The sequence below is a fragment of the Motacilla alba genome, chromosome 5 (assembly GCF_015832195.1).
Source record: "Motacilla alba alba isolate MOTALB_02 chromosome 5, Motacilla_alba_V1.0_pri, whole genome shotgun sequence".
NCBI classification, from domain to species: Eukaryota; Metazoa; Chordata; class Aves; order Passeriformes; family Motacillidae; genus Motacilla; species Motacilla alba.
The window spans coordinates 12,157,959-12,177,556 of record NC_052020.1 but is presented as its reverse complement, the minus strand read 5'-3'; the positions used below and the strand labels follow the sequence as shown (position 1 = coordinate 12,177,556).

The window sequence follows — 19,598 nt, the reverse complement described above, 5'->3', positions numbered from 1 at the left end:
AAAAAAATAGCCCCAGAACCTGTGGTTCCCTAGGATTCCAGAATTCAGCAACTCTAGGATTCCATGACCCTGGAACCCAACCTCTCCAGGAACATCTCCAAGGCAACAGGAGAAGGTTGGTGTCAGAGGAAGGCGCTGCAGCACAGCTGCCCCCACTGTTCAGAGGCACCTGCTGGTAAGTGAGCTCCCACCAGCCCCTCAGGTTCAGCCAAGGTCTCCCCAACAGCTCTAGGCCTTCAGCAACAGAGGGAGCTGACAAACACTCTTTTGAGATTTAAAACTCACGTGAACAAGTGACAGTGTGTGAGTCCTGTAACAGCAGCTCCCACACAGCACTTCATCATTCCTTGCCTCCCAGCAGAGGGTCCTGCTGTATCCAGCCTGTCCTGAGTCCCCCTGGCAGAGCAGCTGGGGAATTTCTCCCTCATCGGCCTGCACCAGCTTGTTAGGCCCCTCTTCTCCTCCTCCTGCCCGGGGGACTTTGTTTCCTCTTTCATCTAAAATTCTGGACTTTCCTCAGACATGGCCATTTCTGTTTTGCCTCTCAGTGTGCCACACCTTTCCCCTCATCTCGTGCTGATGGAGCCTCTTTGGGCAGCTGGGTTTGGAACTTGCAGCAACAGGCCCACACTGAGGAGCTCCTCAGGCCTGCAGCTTTTTTCAGGGCTAGAAAGGACACAACAGCTTTTATTCCAATGTGAAGCTTCTTTTTTCTTCTCCTTGAGAATCTGAATCTTGGGTTATTCCACCTTTCTTTCTCTTCCAAGGAAGGATCTGCCATGGCAATCTTCTGGGTGTTCCTTTTGCTGATGGCAGCTGTTGACATCAACCAGCTGCTCTTCTCCTCCGAAGGGAAGGGAACTGTTCATGAGAACGAAAGAAGGGAAGAAATCCTTCAGAAGTTGAAGGAGCAGGAGGTGAGCCTTCAGCTGCTGTACTCGCGCCTGAAGAAGGAAATTGCATACCTGGAAGACGGGCAGGAGGCTGTGACAAAACCTGCATTGCCACTGCAGACAAAGATCCAACAGTGCATATGCAAAGTCCTTTTCTTGGCTGTCGTCACGCTGTTCAAGCTCTGGGGATAGCATTTGCAGGAAGTCACTTGTCAGCACAGTGCAGAAGAAGAGACTGACACAGTATTCCTGGGGAAAGTGTGGACAGGAGTGGCCTTCCCTGACAACACTCTTTGTGCTAACTAGGGGAATTCGCATCCTCACGGACAGAACTCTAGCAAATCTTTGTTTAGTTACAAGGAGACTGGTTCCATTACCTTTGAAATTACTTCGGTCCACTTACAAAAACTTAGTGCTTTAATGTATTAAGAATTTCCTCTTTTTTTGTATCATTATAAATCCTAGGGTCCCGTTAATGAAATAAAATGGATTGAAGCAAAGGAATAAACTTACCAGAATTGTTTGCTTGCAACTAAACAACTTGATTTCATCTTTTGACTCTGGCATTTTCCTTGCATTGTGCATTGCTGTTACAGGCCAAACTACAAACACCATGGAAATAGAGACTGTGTTTGCAAAACAATGGTATGGATGTGCAACACAACTTTGCTAAATGGATGGGAACTTAGAGGAAGATGGTTCAGAAAGAGGCTATAGATATTTTGACTGGAAAGCAGGAAAAAGTAGTTTAGTATTGTTTCCTCCAGCAATAATGCAGACAGTTGTTTGTTTAGAATTAAGTCTTCTACTGGCATCCAATGCTGGCAAGAAAGATAAGAATAAATAATAAAAAAGCTTACTTATGTTTAAAGCTGACTTAAACAGTTATGACAAACCATTTCTAAACCAATCATTAAATCTCAAGACCATACAATTTTAGGAAGGAATTGTAGGAAATACTTTTTTCACTAGTATTAATAATTTTCCTACCCTTTGCAATTAAGAAAGGATTTCATTCCTTGAATGTATTAATGGACATTTGAATGCATAGTGAATTGCTGTGAAATTCCAGGGTTTGGAGGGTGCACTGTGGGATGCAAGGAAACACTGCCCAGGCATGGTGTAGATTGTACATCTGTTTAAACAAAAGATGTTTAATAGGATTATTTCCAACTTTGATTTCTTTCCATTCCATAAGCAGTGCTCGTCACAGAATTCACTTTTCAAGTACAAATACCATCATTGTACCAAGAGGGCCAGAATGGTGCAAGAACCACCACCCAACAGACAGAGGCACCCAGGAAAATCCCTTTTTTCCATGGCTCTGGACTGACCACACAGGTTCAGTGACATAATATGCCCTTCCCAATGTTTTCTGGGCAACTCTTGTCTAAGGTGGTAAGCTTCATGGTTAATTTCATATCAGAAAGAGCAATGCAATATTTTTCTCTTTATGCTCTACTTATCTATACAGACTTGATGGGAGGCTGTACACAGCCAGACTTTTGTTTGCTGAATTTCTTAAAACTTGTGTGGCTTTCCAGCCACAATAATGTTACTCAGAGCAAAAGACCAATCTAGTGGATACATTCAAGCAGAAATTTCAAAAGCTGAGCTCCACTCTTTGCTTTCCCACTAATATTCTGAGAATTTTTATTACCTCCTGCCATCCTTCTCTCCTAAACTCTCTTCTCTGCTTAGCCTAAGTGACACTTCCTTGGTTTTGCACTGAGCATTGTACACAGTGGTCTCATCTTGATTGGAGCTTCCAGATGCTACTGTAACACAATTGTGGAGAAAGGCAAAAAACTAAAATTTTTCCAAGTAATCCTGAGAAGAATTCTGAGAGCCAAATAGGAAAAGCAAAAAGGAAATGAATGGGGTTTTTGACTACTGTAGACTTGCTTTTGAAGTGTGAAGAATGCCTGGACTAGAACACTCTCATTAAAATATAAAATCCAAAGCAATTGGATTCCAAGACCTGAAATAGACAAGAGTTCAGGAGGGTCCTTCACAAGACTGAATGAGGTGAAGAAACAAACACAGCCTGGTTTCCTGGCAAGAGTAAAGATGAGTGGGTTAGGAATACCACGGATTGGCTTCTTCCTGGGAAATAATTCATTAGTGAGGACTTTTCACCTCACTGCTGTTCACAGCAACTCAGAATATCAGGTGTGAAAGAGGAGCAAGGGAGGGAGCAAACTCGGCTGACATTGCCCAGGTGTCAATCTCCACCTTCACAAGGAAGCAAGTGAAAAGAATTACAAACCCCTGAGGATAGAACCGAGTGGCTTTTACACAGACCCAGAGAATATTACAAATGATGACAAAAAGAAAAGACAGAATAAGGATCCCTTCCTTTTCCCACTTCTTAATGAGTAGAATGAAACAAAATATCTATTTATTCCTCTTCATTTAGCAAGAGCAGGGTTTGGATTGCTGTCAGTGAATTTCTGGCACAAATGAGCTAACTAACCATGATTCATAAGGGCATGCAGGCTCCACATTCTACAGTGCATTAAAAACAGAACAATGATGTTTTCCAAAAAAAAAAAAGGCACATCATTCTGGTATCATTCCACAAAAATAAGCCAATTATCCCTCCTTAATTATTTATTTACCAATAATAAAGGCTTAGTGGCCATCAAAGAACCTGGAAGACAGCTAACAGAGCACAGAAGTGTAGTGAACACCATTGTTTTGCAATACATCTCAGGTTCAATGAATTGGCCTCTGGCACAAAATATGAATAAATGGATGTTTTATGGGAGTGTAGTCTTTTGCATAAAAAAAAAAAACCAATTAAAGGAAGAGTGGAACTAGATTTTTGTCCTCTTATAGTCCCTTATGGCACCTCACAGCACATCAAGCAAATCAGATTTGAAAACATATCAGAAACAGAGGCAAGGAAATATTGCATCATATTAAGTCTGTTATTGTCATCAGCTTTAGCTAAAGGAATTTATTTCATACAAATTACTGTGACATAACAGAATTTCCTCACAAAGGGAAGATACATGTGTGAAACATACTCAAAATAGTTACATATTCACCAAATATTCTTTTAGTTTCCCTTTTGCAGCCTGTATTATGAGAGTAAAATCTTCATGGGAAAGAAAAAGTTCTGTGTCTGTCTGATTAAAAATCCTCTTCTGCTGCCATCATGTAAACAGAAAATAAGATAACTGACTTCACTGCATAGGGAAGCAAATAAATAGATCCAGTTTTCTATGTGATTTCTACTTTCTATCGCTATCCAGAGTACGAAGATAAATCAATTTAGCTTTATTAAAGGCTTTTCATCACTTCGTAAAAATTTTCAAAGCACCTGCTCAACAGCTTTTCAAGCTTCAACTCTCAAGCAAGATGTACTTTCCGGTAGCTGCCACTAATACAAAAAATTCAGGCAGCAATCTCAGCGCTAACTTGGCACATTGTTTGCAAGCAAAAAAGATGTGTAATTTAGATTCCACTTCTCACCTGAAACCTGTTCCTGGAAGGACTCAATGTGCTGAAACCCAAATACTAAATTTAAAACATCTTACAGGCTTAACACTGTGTATTTTGGGACATCTCTAACTTGGAGGGAAATGTAGTTTCACTCTCTAGTGTCCCCCCCCTCCCCCAAAATTTTTTATTTCACTAAATTCATTCTTAGACTGAACATTATCCAACTAAAAGAAAAGCAGCTGAACCTTCCTTCTGAATTCAGAAGACAAGATCCAATTATGTAATTCCTACTTGGGGAAAGATTAATTGTTCCTCTTCAATATATACAGAAATTAATAATTTGAATAGACACACTCTTCAAAAGGCACTGATAGGTACCTCTGCTCCTCAAACCAAACAAGATAATGTCTCTGATTTCCTGCCTCTCAGTACTGCTGTGTACTGAAGGCAAACACCACCCACTTCCAGTGGAGAGCAGAAAAGAAATACCAATGAACTTAATTTAAGGCTGATCTAAAAACATGCATTGAAAGATATAAAGAAATCATGAGCAAAAGAAGAGCAGTTCACCAAAATTTCACACTTTAAAGTTATATTGAATTCTCTATGTAGGAGGCAGGAGTGGAGGGGAATCAATGCTACATGCTGCAAAATTACTTCAACTGGATCAGTAAAAACATCATTAAATATCTATTAAATATCCCCTGCCTATGTTTTGTCAGCTGTGTACTGACAACCCACGTTGTGTGCTTATGTTTTATTCCCTTCCCACCTTTTTTACACCACTGCAACCCCACAAACATCTGACCTGAACTTGGAAGTTTTGAGGGCTTGAGGTATTCCAGACTGCACTACTCAAGTCAAAGTCTCATAGTGAGGTTTTGAAGAGCAATATTGATAGAAGTGTCATTGGTTCCATGAGACTGGGGAGGAATGAGACATCCTCTTTCTCTACTCATGAAATATCACCTTGGTATCACAGCACCCTTAAGCTGTTAAATATATGGCTGGATTTTGCACCAAGCATAACCTTACTGGAACTAGATTTTCCTGCACTTCACAGCTGCCTGGAATGATAGCTGGTGATAGCAGGAGTGAAACCATGACAGGGCACATGCAAATGAAGCCATTATGTTATTTATGTCCATACACACGTGTGTGTCATCAAATGTCATGATACTTCACAGAAAAATGTAACTACCAGATGCAGGAGACTACAAATCACATACCAAAATGCTTTTTAATACATCAGATTTATAAGCAGCTCACTCTCTTCTGAGCAATTTTATTGCTTCTCCTTTTCTCTATCGCATTCTCCCCTCCACCTTTTTTTTTTTTAAATCGTACCAGTTTTTATGTATCAGACTTAATTTGAAGTCCCAATTAAGGGAGCACATACATGCATACGTGGATATCTGTGGGTTAATACCTGGCCATGTATCTCCTCATTCAGATCATTAATTTGTGTTTTTAACATATTTTAACTTCATATTTCATTTGCTAGATATTTGCTGTTCCAACATTTGTCTCATGCCATGAATTCAGCTGAAACAATTTGCCTATCAATACACATACACATATTTATCCAGGAAAATATCGGGCATTTATAATCAACTGGTGCTCAAGTCCCCTCTTTGAGGGATATTCTTACAGATAGAGGCTCTCAGTGAAGGATCTTCCTGTGCTGGTTTCAAATTATTAAATGGAACAAGTAAGAAACATCTTTATGCAGAGGTAAAACAAATAGATTTACAATCACAACTACTCAAACAGAAGAACCATTTCTCAGCCAACTGCACTCAGAACTCCATTTAATTTGTTCTTCAACTTTGGGAAAAACAAATGCAATACCTCGATAACTGATCCCAGAAACCTTATTTCTCTTTTACTCAATTGGCAGACCTAAGCTGTTGGGAAATAATCTCCTTGCACAGGCATACAAAATTCATTCAACTTTCAAACTTCATACTTCCTGAAAACTGAAGAAGAGTTTCCCAAGGGAATGCTCTGGGTTGCGCTGAACAATCTGTGTCACTCTACCATTGGTTAGGATATTCTTTCATAACTTTTTTTTTGCACGTGTGTCAAACTACTTGATTACCCCTTGCACAGGTGCCTAACATGTGACAGCAAGTGACAGCATTCTGAGCTTTTAGCTTCCAAACAACCAAAGAAAAAAGCTTGGAGAATAGCGTTAAGGCAAATATCAGCAGCATTTTGCTGCCTATTAGCAAAAGGTTTTACTATTTCTGACATAAAAGAATGCCTGAAATCCTAACATATCTTCTCTTTTACAACTGTACTAAATAAGCTCATCTGTACCACATTTGTCTGATTGGAGTAGAAAACTCTGTCCTAACGAGCTGCAGGGATGTACACAGAGCTGTTAATGGGCTGTTTCCACCACTGATGCTCTTTGACATATAAAACTAACTCACTTCTAGTTATAGATTACTTAAGGACCTAAATTGAGAAGTAGCACTGTTTTATTCTGGGGACAAGAGTGATGGGAGGCTCTTTATGGGTTCAAATAAAGTGAAGGTTAATATACCTGCAGGAAACAGGTACAGTTCCTGTATCACATTTGTGAAATATTATGCATGTTCCATCATATCCATTTCCTCTTTCCTGATTCATTTAATGCTGAGGTGATCATATTTGCCAAAGGCATTTCTTCAGAGAATGAAACAGGTAGAGGCATATGAAAAGTGCAAAAGGTGTCTTTGCCTGGCCTTCATACAGGGTCTCCATGTAAGCATTGTTTTACAACATGAGCACAGGTCCAAGTGCAAGCACACATTGAGGGGGATCCAAATGAAATGCTGAAGAGGAGTCAAAAAAAGTGATGCAACACTCAAAGCTGTGTGACCTAATTGTGGACTTCCAATGCCTAAAGGGAACCCACAAGAAAGATGGAGAGAAATTGTTTACAAGAGCATAACAGGATAAGGGGAATGACTTCAAACCTAAAGAGAGTTTTCGATTAGATATTAGGAAAAACAATTCTTTACTGTGAGGGTGGTGAGGCACTAGCACAGGTTGCCCAAAGAAGCTCTGGATGCCCCATCCCTGGCAATGCTCAAAACCAGGCTGGATGGAGCTTTGAGCAACCCAGCCTAGTGGAACATGTCTCTGTTCAGGGGATTGGAACTGGATCATCTTTAAGGTCCCTTCCAATTCAAGCCATTCTAGGATTCCAACAAGGGCACAACCTCCCCCACAGCTTTGGTTTTCTATCCAACTTGTCTTTAAGCAATTCTAAGAAAATCTAATCTCAAGTGTCATTGTCAAAAGCATGGTGTATACAAAATGGAAAGAACAATGAACAGAATGGAAAGGGCAATAAAACATTTCATGAGATACACTGGGGAGAGAAAGAAGGTTATATGTAAAAAATAAGTTATACTCCTCAAAGAGGATGGATCACTGGACAAATGCCAACAAAAGACAGAGGTAAACAGAACACAGAGAAAGGCCATAAGCTTCTGAAATGTATGGAGCCCATTTTACTTCTTCCAAATGTAGTTTTAGGCTTCTTTCTGGAAACACAAAACCCTGCACAGGTTTGCTGGAAGAGTAAGCTGAAATCAAATTTTCTGCACTTTTGCACTATAACCAGTATATTATATGTATGTCATACACATCCCTATTCTATATCAAATTAAAAAGATAGACAAATGCTGACCTAAATTTTAATTGAACAAATATCAGAACTGTCCAAAAACCTTCCCTATTTCCTCCACAAGCACATACAGACACACACTAAAGTTCAATTGGCGAGCAAAGAGCAGTATTGCTTTTTGGATGCTGGAAAATCCATCAAGATCTTTGTGGAATCTGTTGAGGTGTTTAGAATGATATCAAGCTATCAACTTAAGTAGTAAAAAATCTTCAATTTAAGCATTGACTGAGCACCTTGCGCTTGCAGCAAGCAGAACTGCAGTAGAACAATGCTGGGACCAATGTGCACTAGAAAATAACCCTTCTTTCACAGCAGGGCAGCAGTTCAGTCAGACTGTTTGCACATTCTAACAAGGAAAAAAAAACATTTTCAAAGTTACTGAGATCAACCTCTTATCCAGCAGTTAAACAGAGAACGTCCAGTACAATTCCAGCCCTTTGGAGCAGAACAAAATATCTTTTTTTTTTTTCCCCTGGCAGTGACAGCTGATTGCTTTCCAGGTTGCTCCTGACACTTTAGCCAAGAGCAATAGGGGGTTAGACTAAGCCAGGAGCGTTCCCATCTAATGGCTTCCTGATTAACTCTTATGACATAAACACAGCCCTTACGCCTCCACATGGACACTGTGCCACGGGAAGACAGGCTTGAGAAAAGTTGGTTTGCTTCTAAATGAGATGGAAAAAAATTAGCTTTGTACCTGAACCACTATTGAGAGAAGTTTCTGTCAAAACAACATAAAGATAAAAATATGCATATGTATGGCTCTTCCACAATTTTCCCTCCTGGCTTCCCACAGGGTGCGCTGCACTATAAGAATGTGTTAAACAATAGCAGCTGCAAAGAACTGTTATTTGAAATCGGGAAGCCTGAGGACCTCAGTGATAGTCTCAAGATTGAGAAACCAACTCAGACACCTGAGAATAAAGGACTCTTCACTGCTGCAGGCTGGACACTTGCAATATTCAGAAGACCACCTCCTTTAGGCCTCAAAGACAGGTCAGCATAGTAAATTTTATATTTGAAATATTAACTTTAAATACTAAAGTAAATTCAATTTGAAACTTGGAATATAAACTTTAAAAGTTTCAAAAAAAGAGTAAAAAGAGTCATTTTGCATCAATGGCACACAGCATAGGAATCTCTGGCCAATAGTTCAAGTCAGCCTGCAAACAAATGAAGGCTCCCTTACTCTGGGATCCTGGCAAGCAAGGTTAACAACCTGAATACACATCATTAGTGGATTTCACTGCTTTCCAATTAGAGTATTCGCCTGCCCTTTGTTTTCATCCCTTCCCACTACCACAGTTATCCCAAAGTTGTGTAACACAATACATCAAAATGCTGATTTGTGCACAGCAGATACTGAGCAAGATATTTTTTATTCTATAGCACTTCCCAAAAGTTTGCTTTCACCTATCATGTCATCCATTGAATAGCCTCAGTTACTTGGATACCATTGCCTAGTTCTTCCTTTTTTCCTTTGATAATTTTCTCAGCTTTTCCCTGGTTTACTCTTGTTTAATCTTTATCCTGACATCAGTGCTGCTGACATTTAAGATATTGGAAAAAATATTTCCATAACTTTAGATGAAGAGAATATTATATTCTTGATGTAGATGGTTTTTATACTTCCAAATTGGACCAAATTTTCTATATTGGACCAAATGTTTTCTATAGTTCCTGGACCAAATTCAACAATAAAGTATCAACAATTAGCAAAATGCAAAATTGAAATACCTGAAGCATAATTTACATGTACAGGACAATTAAAAGTTGTTTCTTTAGAAACAAGTTAAATATTACATATAGTCCTTTATGTATATTGCCCTAAATAAAAAAATACATATGTTTCTGTGTGTGTATATATATTTTCACTTTACCACGTTCCCTGAAATACTGTGAGAAGCAAAACAAAACTACTGGAATTGTTAACAGTCCCACTTCAGCTTAATATTAAACTCCTGTTTGCACTCCAAATCCCTCAGGGTTAATATGAGCTCATAAACCCAACCACTAACAGACACAAGCCAATTTAATGAGACCAGAAATGGGGTCACACCAACCAGAACATTTTTTAAGGTCATTATATTATTTGTCAAAAAGGGAAAATAACAAAGAAAAATATTTACAAAGTTGAAACACTGTCCTTCTAGCTTTTTAAAATTTGCTCATTACAGGCTACTGAACAACTGATTACAAGATCCTCCCAACCATCCCCAGGCAACAGTGAAGCGGATTAAGAGAGACCAGGCAATTAAATAAGGAAGAAATTCCCAGGAAACATGAATTGAAGATAAAAATACTGTATTTAACACAGTGTGGTACTAGTATTTGTCCTAAACAGCCAAAAAGACAAGTCATAGTTAAACCATTGAAATATCTTTAATGAAGGAATTAATTTTTTTTAAAAATAATGGTGGATAAACACCTCAGAAATACCAAGGTACAGGTACTTATTCATCAATCTCTGTTATGGCCATCGTTGTAAAGAGAGTTTAATGAACTCACCACTAGGAAAATGATGACAAAATGTAACATATGGAAGGAACAAGCTGGGTTTTGTGAACAGAAACATTCTTTGCATTTACTGGAAGCAGTTTCTAGGTAATATTCAACATTTCCCACCTGCCACAGCTCAGGAGGATGCTGCACCCACAGCAGGCACAAGGCACAGGAGCTCATAACATAGTGCAGTGTAAGAACCATTGAAATAGAAATATATGGAGATAGGCTAGTAAGGACTTCCATGGTGTTTCCCCAGCTGAGGTGGAACACAAAGACAAGGGAAGGTAAAGTGGTTTGCCTGAGGCAAGAAGATTAATCAGCATTACAACCAGGAGAGAATCAGGAAGAATGATATCTAGTGCTAAATCAAAGTTCCAACAAAGCATACTGCCCTTTTGAAGGCACACACAGCACCATCTTTCCTCAGAATAAGTCAAAAACTAATTCAGTGAACCTGAGTCCTTGAGCTTTAGGATCCCTTCATTAGTCTGATAGTTGTTTTCAAGTTTCACGAAGAGCTGTATTTCTGTTAAGGAGGGCAACTTGGTTTTTCTCCCTGTCTTAGCACAGTAAAGGGGAAGGTCCCTAGAATGCTTCAAAGCAACTTGAATGTTGTACAGGAAAGATATATTGGATATATTATGCAAAAAGACAGGATGAAATCCTTAATTTCCCTCCAGGGCTAACTCGAATAATTCCAGCTCCATTACCAATGTGATAATACCAGCAATATGGCCTAACTGCTAAAAGGAGAGAAAATTCTGGAACTTTTGGTTCCATGGAATGCCATTTGATTTCAGCTTAGTCTACCTATTGTTGTCATATATGCATATATGTAACAGGAATTTTATACTATCCTCTCTTTCATACAATATTTCGTACCTTTTCAGTGTTTTCTGGTGAGCAGCTCCTCTGAGCACACCCTTCCTCTCTCACCAGGTAACCAACTGACTCCAGTTCCCTTCCTGCTTCAGGGCGTGTTCTCTTAACAAACCAACCCACTCTTTTATGGCTCCTGTTGTTCTTATTAGTTACAGCTGTGGCCTGTTGAAGTTAGGCCTTCTCCTCATTTTTGATTATTGGCCCAGCTGCAACTCCTTTAGGGGTAAGATTACTTTCTATACCATCTCTACTCTATCCCCCCACAACCTATTATGATAATAATTTACACTTTTTAACTCCCTTAGATGAACAATTTTCTCTTTTAGTTCATAGGTGGTGTCCTATACACTTCCCTTATAAAATAATAACCAAACCAAACCACCATTTTCTCCAATATTATGCCAGCAAGAATACTAAATTCAGATTACCTGACATATATATAGTTGCATAGAAAGGCAAAGTGTCCCAGTAAAACAACTAACTAATAATTTCATATTGTAAAAGGAAAAGCAAAGACACAGTCTTTACTATCATTTGCAAACTTCACAAAGACTGGGAAGGTAAAGAAGTCAAAGATTAGACACTGCAGGCTCTGTGTTTTTCTTGTATAATGCACTGCTTACAGAAAATATCATTTGTCATCCTGAAGTCTCCAACTCGCAAGTTCTTCCCTGCATGACCAAATTCTCAGAGCAGGCCAGGACCAGACCACCATGGTAACTTAATATGTTTTTGGTTTTTTTTGCTGGGAGAGGTTCCTTTTGCATGTCCCTCCCCCACAGCAAATACACTGGGTTCAGAAAGTGTACACTTGGTGTTCAGGATTGTTTAACACCAGGAAGCTCACAAAGACAATGCAGAAATCAAGACTGTGGCTTCTAGAAGCTACCCATGGCTGAAATATTATGATGTAAAAGCATGACATGACTGTATAGCAACTCAGCCAAAAGAGGGGTTATAGTAGGGTTTTAGGAGGGTTTTTTCAAAGTATGTCTGGCAAATAAGCAAGACACCTATGTACTTCACTTAACATTGCACCAAAATTTAGCAGATTCAGGTTTTGAATTTTGTCCCCTGCCTTTTTTTTTCTCATTTCTTTTTTTTTTTTTTTGAGAGAGAGAGAATTGATGGGATACCATCTGTGAACTAAAAAGGAATGCTGTTAATGCTAAGTGAAATATCAAGTATAAAACATTATCATAATAGAAAATGGCAAAATAAAATTGAGTAAAAGTACTAACATGACAGTAGGAATACAATTACTTTACAATTTTAAAAAGTCCATGAGATTCTCATAGTACATTTAAAATATCCTAAATTTCTAAGAATCCCTCTACCTGGTTGAAAGGCTTCATAAAGCAGAAAAGTATCAAATTGCAATAAAAATATTTGGTAGACTAAAGGAAATCAGGGCATTTGTGTCAATGCATCATTCACATTGTTAGAGCAAGAAACCAGAGAAAAGGCTCCCATGGTCAAGGTCAAGCCTGTAATTTAGCACAGAAATAACCAGCAAGTCTGCCTTCTGGAAAGAGAGAACTCCAGCAGGAGTGGTGGCAGATGTTGAACCTGCTCAGCATCTGTTCTGAAATATGCTACAGAGAAATAACTGTGATAAAGATTAGAATTCATGTAAACAAAGACCACAAATGACCACATATCTGAATTGTTTGAAAATTTTTTGTTTCACTAGCATCAGTGATAGCAGAGAAACACAAACCATGCAGCAAAGCCATAAACCAATAGCTAGAAGAGCAAGATACAGGGTGTAAAGTTGACAGGATCACTAACTTGATGTCACAATAAAAACTTCATGCAATGCTTGTGAAGATACAATCAGAACCTATCAGTCATGCCTGTAGTTAAGGTAACCTGACATTCAGGCACAGCTCTGTCACTGTGATGTCAAAGACATTAATTTGAGGATTCATTAAAATTAATTTCTGAAAAGGACACCAAAGCCCGAACACAAGATATTCACTGTGCAGACAGCAACTGCTTTTTCTCTAAGATCCAAAAAGAGAAGAGCCTCCTCAATAAAATCCCACATTTCAATAGTATGCATTCTCAAAATAATAGGCAGAGTTTCTTCCATAAGAAAGGCTACACCAGCACTACCTCCAGCTCTTTACAGTGCTCTTGTGCCACATGCTATGAAACGTTACTGACCCTTATGAGGGATTCAGAATAAAATCTTAATTGTCTTTAAGGATGAAAGATGGTCCTTGGTCTTTTAAAAGTATTTTCCAACTTACAGCAAGCCACAAATATGAAATATCAAGTTAATGAAGGAAAGGTCTAGTGAGGCCACTTGGACAGATAGTTTAAATTCATCAATTTGTTCACATTTTAAAGTCACCATAACTTGACAATTATTATAGTGGACAAACTCAAATCTATTTCAGGTTAAAAGCCAAAATTCTCTTGTGACTTCTACTGTTCAACATACAATATTTTACAGCATAGCTCTGGGAAGTAGTATAACATATTTCTACAGAACATTTTATAACTAAATATAAAGATGTAATGATAAAACTATCGGAAGGAAAAGGTTAGGAAATATCTGGAATTCTGGCAGACTTACAGACCCCAAAAATGCCCAAAGTACAAGTGAAATGCAATTATTTTTGCTGCTTGCTAGCTAAACTGCTGACCTACGTTTTAACATCCTGAATAGAGGAACAGAGATATTTTACCCATGGATTCAAAGGAAAAGAAAAAATCTGTTGAGTTCATATTCCTCATGAATGCCTCCAAATGATGGCAAATCAATAGTTGCTGCTTTACTAACATCACCCTTTGGACTTAGTCAGCTAGCAAGCCTGAAAATCCTTCCCAGAAGAACCACACAGATTCACAAATCTGTTTTACAACCACCATCAAAACTCCATACAAATAACTCAGCTTTCAGTTTGGTTACAAGTACGATATAAATCACTGAAGTAAAAAATACTTCATAGTAAGGTGAACTCCATTTCTGAAGTGATAAAATTTTTTGCTGAATTCTTGTAGGGTAAACTGAGTGAAAGGAAAGGAATACAAGGTCATTAAATGAGGTATCATTAGTGCCTTGAGCTATGCAATAACTGATTTTATTTCTTGTCACTAGAAGGTAATTTTATTGCATTATTGGCAAAGCACCCTCCTTTCTTCAGTCAAAATCTGTTCCTACAGCCTGTTGCAAAAGGAAGTATTTCAAAACACATTTTCAACTCCCCAGCAAGCATTCTATTCTCAAATGGTTTTTAAAAGCTCAAAGCAGTGATTCGTAGAGTGAAGCAAGAACACTGAACTCTAAAACTTTTCTGCTCTAGCTCTTATATTACAAATAACTTGGGTTTTTTTTCTTCTAGAGTTTCTTCCAGTCTTTATCTGACAACTTTCAAGGAGCCACAACAACAAAGTTCCTTATGGAATCCAAGTAAGACTGATCATAGGGAATGTGGGATTCTAATTAACAGGGCAAGACCTGTGCACAGCAAATAGCTTGTACAATACAAAAACCAGAAATACAAATGTTGTTTTCTGCTTTTCATGGAGTTCTTGTTAGACAGGAAGTTCAGTTTGCATACAGAGGTGGGAAAAGCCAGAAATACAGAACAAACTCTTAGTTATCAGCAGCAAACACTGTAGGAAACTGAAAAAGAAAGAATTCAGCACTTACAGAAGACATCCCTGATCAGTCAAAGTATTTAAAGTACTTGAACATGATTTCAGGCTTAATTATAACTGGAGCACACTCTTATAATTATAACTGAAGACTAAAAGAAGTGCTATTAAAAAAAAATAAAAAAATCAAGGGAAATCTTGTGAGAACAAGCACCAAGAGATGTGGCAACAAACTACAGCAGCCAGGCAGACTGGAAATAGAAAAGTAAGAACTGAGGTGGTTTAAAAAAAAAAACCCAGAATGAGAAAAAGAGAACAAGCTTTATTTGTGTTTATTCACAGAATTCACATCCCTAGAAATCCTTCACTTGAGTATCCATATCTAAGAAAATAGGTAGATAATGAAAGGGCAAACATTTCAATGAGCTGCCATGCAACCAAACAACTCACTGCCCAGAATTCAGGGCCAGGAAAACAATGGCACCAAAATCTACAGATTCCAATCACCTACAGGGTACAAGGGGTAAGATGATATCACTGGCAAGCTCAAGGAAAGAAAACCATATGTTTTTCTAGTCAGAATTCACTTTCTATGACAGGATAACAAAATGTCACTGCCATTGATTCAGAGCACTAAATCATATATTGAGACATTTTAGATACTCTGCAGAGAGAGACCAATGGCTGGATCCATTCTTTTCCCAACAGCCCCATAAGAACACAATATTAAACACATTGAAGGGCTTTGCACATGTCTTACCCCTCACAATACCTCTTTTCAGCTGTATAGAGACCACGTGAACTCTAGAAGTAGAGGCAAAATGCAATGATCCCTGAAATTATTCAGCTCCTAATCAGGTAGAAATCCACAGGGGGTGTTTTCCCCTGTTTCTTTTTCTTTTCTTTTTTTTTTTTTTTAACAGTATTCATTTCTGGGACTGTAGACCTATCTGTTTTTCATCTCATATGTCCATGTGCTCCATAACATTCCACAGACTTTTATCCTGATTAGGCAGAGAAACAAGCAGAATCAATGCAGTTCCTGCAGTACAAAATCCTGAATTTTTCTTGCTTCTGTTTCAAGTCACAGCTTTCATCAAACATTATCTAAATGCCAAATAATACCAAATATGGAAAAATTATTTTTTTCCTTCTATTTCCATAAAGGTTTCTGCATCATTTCAAGTAGTACTTCTATCCCCACTAGGCAAGCAGCAATGTACTCATAAGAGCTGTGGGAAAAAAAAAAAAAAAAAAGAAAAAAACATTGTGCCCATCCAGACCTTCATGGATGCCCCTGGAGTTCTGGAATTAGCCTTAGTTTGCTACCTGAAAACCAGCAAGCTATTTTAATCAATTCATGGAATGGTTTGGGTTGGAAGAGTCTTAAGAGATGATCTGGTTCCATCCCACCTGCCATGGGCAGGGACATCTTCCACCAGAGCAGGTTGCTCCCCTGGTGCAACCATCCCACTTCTTTTGATGTAGACCAAGATACAACTGGTTTTATAAGCTGCTAGTGCACATTTCTGACTCAGGATTAGGTTTTTCTTCAGTTTGTTTTGTTCATTTTATTTTGGTTTTACTTTGTTGCTGTTTTGGGGTTGGGAGGTTTTTATGGGGAAAAAGGGGAAGTTGGTGATGAAAACTGTGGTTGGTTTTTTAACCTAGTTTTAATAAAAGATGATCATTTATTCTTTTTTAAAAATTGTATAATTATATTGTATTTCTCCAGTTGAAGCCCTGAACCGAACACATAATCCAAGAAGCCAAAACAGCATCTTATTTCACTTTTGGTGTTAAGTACTCTCTTTAGTTGAATGACTTCAGATTCAGCACTGCCTTAAGTTTAGTTTACCATCCAATATGGAAAGTTTAAAAAACTCCATGTCTACAATCAAAAAAGCCTGTGTAAACTACAATTTTAACTCATAGAAAACAAGCAGGGCAATGAACATTCATTACACAGGATAAAAGGCAGGGGCATAAGCGAAAGGTAGGTTTTATTGTAGATGGAAAAGCCAACGTTAAAGCTCATTATATCTTATAAAGAGAAAAATATCTTAATTATATCTTACAAAGATAAGGAATGGGTACCAACATTGTCCCAGAGCTACACTAAAAATGGTTATTTCAGAATGGGGTTATGTGCATCTCTAAGGAATACACACACTTTTCACATGCTATAGTGAACTGGCCCTCACTGATGAGAACAGATAACTTTTATGGTCCTGTAAAGTGCTTAACATGGGAATACAGCTTTTGGAGAGTAAGCAAATTATTCCTTTATAAAAGTAATCAATTTCTAGTTGTTTTCACTCTGAAGAGAAAATCATCACTTAAGTTCCTAACTCACTGAAATAGAAAATAAAGTTTCTGTAACAATAATTTGGTTTTCCTTGGGATACAGTATTTAAAGCTATGCAGTATCCATAGCAGTCTAGATGTCAATTAGAGACAGCAGCTCCAACAGTGTGTTAGAAAACCATTAACACCATGACTCAGTTCTCTAGAGACTCCAGCACAAGTTGTGGCTTCCCATAAAATCCAAGGAAAGTGTGTAAACAACAATTCATGAAGCACAGAGACTTGGTTTAAGGCCCCAGTTTAAATTCCTTATGCAGCCAAAATAACTGTTGACTCCAGTGACCACTGTGGAAACACTTGGAATCTGTTTGCATATTTATGGTACACTTTTCCTATGGAGACAGATATTCTGAGGGACCTGCCTGGTTTTATTTATGAAAGATTATGACCTCAACATGAAGGAAGGTATGGGTATGGTTGAGGTCCTACACAGGATTTATCTCAGGTGGATTTGAGCTACTTTTTCCCTGTGCCAGGACCCAAGAAGTTAATTCAAGCAGCTCTCACAAAGAGCAGAAACATGAACTGGAATCCTGAGACAGTCATAAATCCTAGCCTTGGATACAGGAACAATAAAGAATTAAGAGTATTTGAATCTTGTTATTTTGAAAGTTCCCTTAATCCTTTTAAATGCCCTATAGAAGCCATATCACTCCTTTGTCTAACCCAGAGAAATTACTTAATCTCATAAAAATTCCATTTCTTTGGAAAAGCTATTATGTTAGGTGGGGTTTTTTGTTTTTTAACAATCAAAAAGAGCATTTTGTACAGTTCCTGAACTTTATCTAGTCCATTCTGTGTTCTTTCTGCTGAATTCTTAGTATAAAAACACCTTTTCCTATTTTAAGTTCCAATCTTCTCTGAGTCTTTGGCAGTCTTCAGTCTGCCCATTTCTTACAAGGACTTTATCTGCAATAACCCTAATCTGTAGGGGGGAAAAGAGATTATTTCTCAAAAGAAAAACAAACAAAAAACAGGAGCTTTATATTAAATTGTGGGTGAGGAAGGGTACCTATTTATTTATTTTTAAATTTCTCTATATAGAGAATTGCCCTGCTGAGTGCAGCTCTTTGTCAAAACATAATGCTTGCTATGTGGGACTTTTCCAAATCCCTTCTTGTGCTCAGATACAGCTCAGAGTGTTTGTAGGCTGGTTGTGTTCACAAAATATGGCCAAGCTTTGCTTCTCTCAACAATGCACACCTGACTCACAGGCACTTTTCCATTCCTAGAAGTCACCAACCTATAAAATTCAGTGCTTTTCAGTGCTGTTGTTACCTCTAAAGTGCATTTTTCCTACTCCACATTTCCAGCTGCTAGCATAGGGAGACTCGAGCTGATTTCCCCATTTATGTATCATAAACAAATCTCAGCACCATCAGCCTGGATCAGCCTTTGGCCACCCCCAGGACCTGTTCCCTTGGCTTTGTTTGCAGCTAGTTTTCTACAACTGTAAGTCTTAACTACCCCATTGTTCTTGGAATACCTCTATACAGTGCTTCTTACAGAAGAGAATACGTTTAGGTGGTGTTACAGTGACTCTGAGTATAATGGCAATATTAAAGTATCTGGTGGAAGACTGAAGTAAGGAAAGATAAATATCAAACTACCCATGAAAAAAAGCATTGTATTTTGAGATAGTGGGCCAATTACAATTGTAAGTTAATTACAACAAAGAATTGCAGTCTGACCTGAAGAAAGATGAGAGAAAAGACTGAAACTTAATTCTTTTTTATTTCTGATATTATTCCTGGGTTCAGCAGACCTCACCCTCCTTCCTCCCGAAACAAAAACAAAACAAACCGAGTTGTGACACAATGACTGTAGGTTATTGTATTTTTTTTTCTTTTCATGGAACCTCTATTAGGCCAGAAGCAAAACTACAGTACACAGAGACAGCTACTAGATGGCGACCAAAAGATAGAATTTTTTTTTTAAATCTGTTGGTTAGAAGAATCACTAGTGTCTCCACTCCCAACAGGGTGGGAGAGACACAGACCAGAGACATTATACCATAGCCTTCATATTGTTACCACACCTACACCAGAACAAAGTCAACCATGCTAAACAAATTCATATTTATAGCTTTGAGCAGTCTTCACAGAGTTCCAGTCATCATGACTACGAAGCAGTCCAGTAAATACAGTCACATTGCTACAGCAAACATGGTCATCCATTTAAAACGATGGCTGCAGAAACACTGCCATGAT

The 19,598-nt window shown here is 38.2% G+C and overlaps 1 protein-coding gene across 9 annotated transcripts in view; it reads right to left on the bottom strand.

The window, feature by feature from the left end:
- The window catches only part of INSC (INSC spindle orientation adaptor protein), a 131,363-nt gene that overhangs the window by 71,294 nt on the left and 40,471 nt on the right, over positions 1–19,598 (bottom strand). The window lies entirely within an intron of this gene.